Source organism: Megascapheus bottae, chromosome 10 (genome assembly GCF_031878675.1).
Source record: "Megascapheus bottae isolate mThoBot1 chromosome 10, mThoBot2.hap1, whole genome shotgun sequence".
Lineage (NCBI taxonomy): Eukaryota > Metazoa > Chordata > Mammalia > Rodentia > Geomyidae > Megascapheus > Megascapheus bottae.
The window spans coordinates 31,004,093-31,012,729 of record NC_143518.1 but is presented as its reverse complement, the minus strand read 5'-3'; the positions used below and the strand labels follow the sequence as shown (position 1 = coordinate 31,012,729).

General features: G+C 39.9%; 1 long non-coding RNA gene across 1 annotated transcript; it reads right to left on the bottom strand.

The window, feature by feature from the left end:
• Window positions 1-1,040: 1,040 nt before the first annotated feature.
• On the bottom strand, window positions 1,041-6,800 carry LOC150057851 (uncharacterized). Its single transcript, XR_016536790.1, has 3 exons — window positions 6,674-6,800; window positions 6,083-6,196; window positions 1,041-1,175 (listed from the first exon to the last, which is right to left on the bottom strand). It is a non-coding gene; the product is annotated as an uncharacterized LOC150057851 (long non-coding RNA).
• Between the last annotated feature and the right edge of the window lie 1,837 nt (window positions 6,801-8,637).

The following is an 8,637-nucleotide window of genomic DNA, read 5'->3' as shown; positions in this document are numbered from 1 at the left end:
CTATAAATTAATATTAAAATCCTATTACTGCCGGGCACATTGGCTCATGCCTCCTTAGAAGGCTGAGATCTGAGGATCAAGGTTCAAAGCCAGCCCGGATACAAAAGGACCTGAGACTCCTATCTGCAGCTAACCTCTAGAAAATGGGAAATGGGGCTTGGCTCAAGGGTAGGGTGGTAGCCTTGAACTGAAGAGCTCAGGGACAGCGCCCAGGCTGAGTTCAAGCCCCATGACCCACAAAAAAGAAAGAACGAATGAAAGAAAGAAAGAAAAAAAGAAAGAAAGAAAGAAATCCTTGTTACTGACAGCCTTGTTTTGCTTAGATTTTCAACCTGCTTACATCTGGGGAATGGTGTATAAAGAAGCAGCATGGTCTCAAATGTTGTTTTTCCAACTAGCCAACTAAATAACTTTATAAGGTCAATTCATCTCTGCCTCAGTTTCTTGCTCTGAACACTATCCTTGGTATTACTTACCTCATATGGCTGCTTTAAATTTCAAGCAGATAATGTTTGTACAAATGCTTAGTAGCCTCAGTAAATGTTAGGCAGTAATATAACTTTCCCCTACATTTTTATTAGTACCTACTAGCCTACAAGGGAATTTCATTTTGAAATGTCTTCATATGCACACAATATTCCTTTATCACCACCCTCTTGTGTTGCTCTCCTCTCACTCCTCTCCAAACCAATCTCAACCAAATTTATTGTACCATTTTCACATATAGACACAGAGTATTTTGGCCATATTCATCCCCTTGTACCCTCTCTGCTGTCCGTGTTGTCTCCACTCCATTTAGGACCTATTTTACATTTTTTTCACTCAGTTCTTTTAGTATATGCTAATTGTTAAGTGGATCACTATTGCATTTCACGTGTGTACATACAGATTTAATCTATAATGGTTCAATGTTTTTATCCTAGTTTTTCCTTTCTGAACGTAACAAGAAAAGACACATGGTGGAAAATTTCACTGGAAAATTTACAGATAGATTCTCCATGGATGTGTATTACAGAAACACCAAAACAATATGGCTCCAAACTGCAGGTCTTCTTCTCTTATCTAAAAGAATACCAGAGGAAAGCAGTGCAGAATAATAATGCCATGAGGTTTTTTGGTCATCTTTTCTTCCCTGCCACTGCACAGACTCCATCTTCAAGATGACAGCTTAATCTCTAGACAACAGAGAGGAGGGAGAATTGATAGAAAACATTCATCTTCTAGTCTTAAGGAATCTTTCAGGTGATCCTCTGTCCTTTTCTTGAAATAAGCTCTTGCGAGGTAGCCCAAGTTTGCTTTGAACTTAAGATTCTTCCTCACCTTAACCTCCTGAGTGCTAGGATTACAGGCATGTTGCCCCTATACTCACCTGTGAATCCCATTTAAAATTTCTACCTATATATCATTGACCAGACTTGGTCACAGAACTAGCTTTGGCTAGCAGCAAGACATACTAAAAATGTAATCTTTTGGCTAATTTTTACTCCACCCTAATTAGAATACTGTCACTTGAAGAAAGAAGAAGAAAGAGATTTGGGGAAGATGATTTGCAGTCTCTGTCCCAGACACAAAAATTGATGCTGATTGGTATTTTAGGATAGCTTGTGGAAGCTGGTAAGGGTGCTGGGGCTGGAGAAACCCAGTGGTCTCTCTATATTTAAAATATTGGTCTCATAGGACAGTTTGTTGTGTTGAAAGGATTCTACTGCATAAACTAACCCTGCAAACCAACACTGGAAAGGAATAACTTCAGCCCCTTCAAACAAGATTGAAGTAAAACATAAGCAAAAAGAATATGTGCATGCAAGGTGAGGGCAGTAGGGTTATACGTGGAAGTGTGAGCAATAAGGAAGCACAAGGTAAACCAAGTTACCTCTGTAAGTCTCTGTAATGCAGCTGTCCCTCCCCTCTTTCCTGAATGGGACCCCTGAGGGATCTGACTTGCTAGTGTTCTGTGGATATCCCCAAAGGAAGAGACAAAAACCTTCTTCCCTTGAGCCAATAACAGCTCATGTTTTATGTTAGCTCAGAACTCATACTGTACAGGTTCATGCCTAATTGACTGTTTTGGTCATTGACTCAACTGACCTTTCCAGCCTTATTCTGAGTAAGCAATGTCTGTTTTTTTTTTAATTTGTAGTTTTGTATTCAAATTTTTCTGTTTCAGAAGACTCATAAAGACATTTATGGTTGTCTGATTCTATGTTCTGATTTCTGGAACTCTGTGCTCTGCCAAAAGATTAACTCATACTTGCCCACATGTTCTCGAGGCCTGGGGTATCAGTAGATGTGGAATAATGCCTGCTGACAGAGAATTGCTACTAATCATTCAATTCAACGGTGTTTCAAAAACAACAACAACAAAAAACCCCACTAGTCTTCATGATAAAATTGGCTTCAGCATTTGGCTTCAGAAACCTTGAGAATCTCTGTGATTCTGGGGGAAGATATTAGGAAGAGAAATAGGTAAGAAGTCGGTGCTGTGTGTTTTGTGATGTAATTGTCCTTTGCTTTCTCTTCTAAGATTTCAGTAAAGGCCTAAGTTCTCCATGATGTTGGGCTTGCGTTTCTGTTCTTTTTGGATGGGGAACGATATTGAGACTGATGGGAAGCCGAGAATTTGCCTAAGGATCCCAGAGTTCTCCCGCTCTACCTCTGGTGGCTAATATCCTTGGCGGAATCTAAGATGGAGTGTGTAAATGCTGAAGTCTTTCCAAGGACTGAGTTTTGAGGAAGGCATCTCCAGTAGTGAACCCTTGTTTGGTCAGGGTTTGTCCTTAGAACAGGCCCATTCTTCTCTCTTAGATGGGATTCCTGACTATTTCTGCCATTCGGAGTAACCTTGCTCAGGGTACTTCAGGATACAGAAGATGACAGATACCGTCTCCTTCTCAGACAGATCCAAACACAGGAAAAGAAGCCACTCACTGCAGGAACTCTACCTACAAAACTTTTGGGCCCAGATCTCACTGGAGACCACTTTCTAGAAGCTTTGCAAAATACAACTTTTCTGCCTTCTTTCCCAGTAGCTACCAAAGATCTCTGTCTTATCAATATCTGTTCCCCTCCCCTGCCTCCAGCTCCTGAGAAAGGATGGGAGTCAGAGAGAAACATTCCTGACAGCCTCAGTATAGAGCAGTAAGAAAGATGTAAGGCCCTAGGACACTGTCCTAGTCCTGTTGGGAATTTCAGTCACTATTTCTCTAGGGAATGCATTTTCAGTAAAACCCAGCACCACTAACATATTTTCATGTTTGAGTCCTGAGGTTCAGAGGTCAAGGCTTGCCTGTGTGTCTGGATACCATATTATAGGGAAGATCAAACTAAAATAGCAGAACAGTCCTGTTTCCATGAGCATGAGGTCTTCTGTAGCTCAATTCTAAAGCCTTTGTGGTTTAAAGCAGTGCTTCAAAAACCAGACTATGCCTCAGAGTTATCTGAAAGCTTGTTAAAAATGTAGAACCTTGGATTTCAACCTAGAATTCTCAGATTCAGAGGGATTGGAGTAGAGAGAGATATCTGCATTTTTGAGATGCTACTCAGTGGATTAAGAGAAAACTTGTACTTGATACACATTTAACTATGAAGATAGAAACTTTGCAAAAGCAGAACACTGCAGATGCGTTGCATAGTTTTATGAGAAAATAAAACAAACCTGGCTGTGACTGCATGTAGATGCTGGTGTAATCAATACTTGTAAAAGATGACTTGTAGAATATTGAAGAGGTTGAGCTTTCCAACTAATTTAGGTTACAAAGCATAAGAAGCACCTTCCCAAAAGAGAGAACAGAGCCAAAAGGGTGAAGAGAAGTTGGTCCAGTAGCTTGGAAAATATGAAACATTGAGAATCTCTGTGATTCTGGGGGAAGATGTTAGGAAGAGAAATAGGTAGGAAGTTGGTGCTGTGTGTTTTGTGATGTAATTGTCCTTTATTTTCTCTTTGAAGACTTCAGTAAAGGCCTACCCTGCCTAAGTTCTCCATGATGTTGTGCTTGGATTTCTGTTCATTTTGAATGTGGAACTATATTGAGACTGATGGGGAAGCTGGATTTATTCAGGATACAAATGTGAAAATATTGCTCTTGCAAGGTTGTGTGGGTTTCAGAAACCTTATTTTAAAAGATGTTCAATAGTAGATGATAAAGAAAAGGTGGCGATTACTGGCTTAACAGCAATTATCAAATGCTTACTGTATACCAGGCATTGAACTAAGCCAGGAAATATAAGAAGTTAATCATTTATATGCTTCAGGACATCTCCTGCATGATCAAGACATTGCCAGGTACCTGGCATAGAAACTTGAATAGAAGTCTGTATTAGAACCATGCATTTAAAAATCCAGCCAGGTTTAAGTGCTCTTAACCAGAAAAGATTTAAGACAATCTGATTTCACTTTCCACAATTAGTGAGTCCTGCAAATGGAAAAACTACGTTATTAAGTAAATATGTGATCACTATTTATAGAACATTGCTAGAAATTATTAGAGCTTAAAACAATTTTACGAGACTAAGCTTAAGATGTCAGTGCTGCAGAATGGTGGACAAAGAGTGAACCAATTTGGCAGTGAAACCCACTAGACACACTATGTTGGAAGTTAACTATACAAGTCTGGGGAGAGGGAAGTTGGGAAGGGAAAAACTTGGAGAGAATGAGGAAGGGGCTTATATTGTTCGAAAAGAAATGTACTCATTACCCGAATCATGTAACTGTAACCCCTCTGTACATTGCCTTTACACTGTTTTTTTTAATGCAAGCATTGAGGTATACAAAGGGATCATCTGGCTTAAATTGCTTATTTTATTAACGAGGTTCCTGAGGATATATTTTATTTGTTTTCTGTTGAGTCACTGTTCCCATTTAGCAAGATTTGGGTTAGGGGCTTGGGAAATGACACTACATCTGTCTCAAACAGCTGTACACTGTGTCTGTTTTATTCAAATAGACACAAGCCAATGGAAATAGAAGATGAACCACATGTAGTCTTAACATACATCTACGCATTGACAAAAGCATATTCAGACCCATTTGGATGAAGGTGTCATAATGCCTAAGAATGACTTAAGCACGAAAGATCCAAATTAATCTAGGGAGTAAGAAAATGACTGTTACCTGGATTTGTACTTAGAGATCCAGGATTATTTTTAAAAGCACACAAAACCTTTCTGTTCCACCATCCTTATCATAGAAGCCTTTTGTGTCCATAGACTGATAACTGATCAGCATAAAGCAGTACCTCAACACCAAGCATTGTGGTTTGCATACTGGCATTAAAAACATAAAAAGGAGACATACAGCAAACTATCTCACTATGTCTTTGATTGTCTTTTTGGTCATGGAGTTAATATTTCCTCAGCTATCATTACCCAGTGCAATTTTGCTACTTCTTATTGGCTAGGTCTGTATCAGGTGTCTACCAATCCCTAGTAAAAAGAGAAACAAAATTGTCTTTGTGGCTCAGACCAATCATAATTCATCTCCTAGGTCTGAAGGAGGGTCTCTTTTTTCTTTGAGTTGTCGATTTGTAAGCAATATGAAATTCTGTAAAGAAGAAGGTATGAGTAGCTGTAGGGAGGGAGAACATGGTGTGATCGAAGAATCACAGACTGCAGCTTTTGTGGAGTGACCCATTATTGAGTGAGTATTGCTAACTCTACTGAAAGATCTTATGCATGCAAGTAGTGAGGACATATTGTGCGATTCTAAATACTTCGAAGAGTATTAAGTACACAGGAAGTACCTAACAAATGTCAGCTGCTAATACCTTGAAATTATTGGTGCTGTCAATTTAAGTTCTGTTTATCTTCATTCAAGTCAGAATTAGGTAAGACCCTTCCTGACTGCCTAAGCCTGTGACTGTACTTTTCAAAATGTAACACGTAGTGTCTGGCGTTGAAGGGTCCCCCCCACTCTGTTTCTGCCCAGAAAGTATAAACAGGATTTTGCTAGTGCTTATTTCTAATTTTCAGACTGCTCCAGAGTGAATCCTACTTAATCTGCTTACTCAGGCCCAGAATCCATTTGTTTGATCTCAAATTGGATGTTTGCCTCTCAGGTCCAAACCAAAACAACAATGCAATTTACCTTGATCTGCTTTACATTTCTGGCTCCCTGAAAGTGGACTTGGCAGGCACCTCCTCTCCCAGGACACCAGGGCACATGGCCCAATGAGTTTTCTCTCCTGGGCCCAGGAAACAGCTGAACAGGAAAAAATGGAAATTTTCAGAAGACTAACAAAAAATCATTGTATCCTTTGCTTTATTATATTTATAGGAATATATATTTGCTTGGAAACCAATCTCAGAGTTAATAATACATCTGATATGAAGTCGGGATGCTTACAAGATTGTTCAGGATCCTTTTGTCCACAACACCTTTGACAACTTGTCACAATGCCCTTAGCATAATCAGTTGTCCAGGTTTTTCTGCAAAAGTTTTCCCTGAGTTCTATAAACAAACAAGAAATTGTCATGGATTCTCTCAGGAACTAAGTGCTTGGAGAGGATGATCCAATGACAGATGCTTTATTGTACAATGCTTTCAGAGGACAACTAGCAAACACCTAGTTTTCCAGTGAGGTGGGAAAAGGGACATGTCTTTCTTCACAAATTCCATGGTAGGCTCTCATGTGTTTTCTCTGATATGTTTTTCCAAGCCTTATGAGAGGATACTCACAGAAGACCTTGGGTTTTGGAAGACCATCTTGGAAAGTGGGAATGTCCAATGATAATTTTTCATTATCTACTGTATTCTCATTTTTATTTTTCCTTGCTTTTTACTGTTGGATCAATCTTCATATTCAGGGCCTGTGAGAGAGGCAGAGCATCATGGTGGAGTGAGTGTGTAGCAGTGGCTGTTCACATCATGACACAGTGAAAGTAGAGAGGGAGGAAGGAAAGAGCCAAGATGCCCATAGAAACCCAGCTGGCTGTGACCTGCTTCCTCCAGTGGCACATCTTGATTTTTCTGATTATGATTCCCCCAGAATCCAAATGTATAGGAGTAAAGGAACTGTAGCTGATTAGAGAGAGATTTTTCTATTTAAAACTGTCTTTCAAGTGTCCAGTTGCTACCAAAAAGGAATGAAGACACTGTACAATGGAGACATGTAGTTACTTGGAGAGAGAGTGAGAGTGTGCGTGCTTGGAGAGAGGTAGGAGAGAGAGAGAGAGAGAGAGAGAGAGAGAGAGAGAGAGAGAGAGAGAGAGAGAGAGAGAGAGAGAGAGAGAGTAGTGAACAATGAAAAATGTTGGCTACTAGTTCTGTGTAAGCTGAAGAGCATATAGGAAGGGTCTGTGTAGCCCATATGCTTCTTGACAGGGGACTGCCACCTGTCATGTCTGTGGGTGGTTTCTACCCTGCTCATATCCTGGCTCCCAGAGATATAATATTCACATTATAGAATCAACATTTTAGATTCTTATTGTCTTTTGGAAGGTAAGTATAACTTACACATTACAAATAGCTGAAATGCTAGGAATGCCCTATATCCCACCTGTATCTGGCTCACTGTTATTGTAGGCGTGGATGGGAGCTCATTCAAGTGTACATGGTACAGTCACTGAGCATAAAGCGGAAGTTATCATGGCTTGTTCTTGGCCTCATTGGCCAGGGTTTTGGCCTTCTAGAACCTCATCTTCCACATATATATAATGTGTGGAAAGCAGTACTCGTTCGTATGGCAGTATTACTGGATTACAGGATAATGCATGCAGAAACAGAGGCCTGGCATAGAGAGAGGTTTGGTACTGGTGGTTGTTATTAATAGCTCAGCTCCTCACTCTTGAATTTCTAAACTTCTCTGTGGTGAAACCTGACCAGAACACATAAGAAACTAATTATAATCTTTATGTATTTTACATAAGTATGACGATTTATTATTTGCATTTAATGAACATTAATGTGCTTGGTTATAGGTGCTATAAGATTTGCTGTTTCTAAGATATTAAAAATTCTAACCCACTAAACCTATGTAGCACCACAGTTTTGGATAAACTCACAGTGGCAACAACCTTCCAACCCGTGGAAAATGGCACACTTGAAACTGAAACGTAACTACATAATAGCTACAAGATGATGGAGTAAATAAATGAACAAAGAAGGAAGTTTGAATTGGAATTGGATTCCTGGAAGAGATGATCTTTGAACCTGATCTCAACAGTGGAGCGATTACATTTGATGAAGGGGAGACAGATCATTGTGGGGGATATACCACTATCCAACATCTTTCAGATGCTCCACTACACCAGAGTACTTTCAATGTCTGGGAGAATAAGTCATCACCTTTAGAGAGATACACCAAGGGAGCTGACAAGAAAAGGAGTTCCTGGAAGGGAAGAATATGGAGAATGGAGTCAGAGATCTACTTTTGATAAAGCATTGTGGAAGAGAGGCTCCATTTCACCATAGTCCCTAGGGAACCTAGATTGCTTCCCTTGACTGAGGTGTGAGCCCTGAGCCCTCTCAGCTCTCCTTATTGACCTCTACACATATAACTAGACAATGCTGCAGTTAAATATACTCTTCTGGAACTGGGGCTATGGCAAGCCAACATTTTCTTTTCTTTTCTTTTCCTTTTTTCTTTTTTTTTTGCCAACTCTGTTGCTTGAACTCTGGGCTTGGGTACTGTCTCTGGGCTT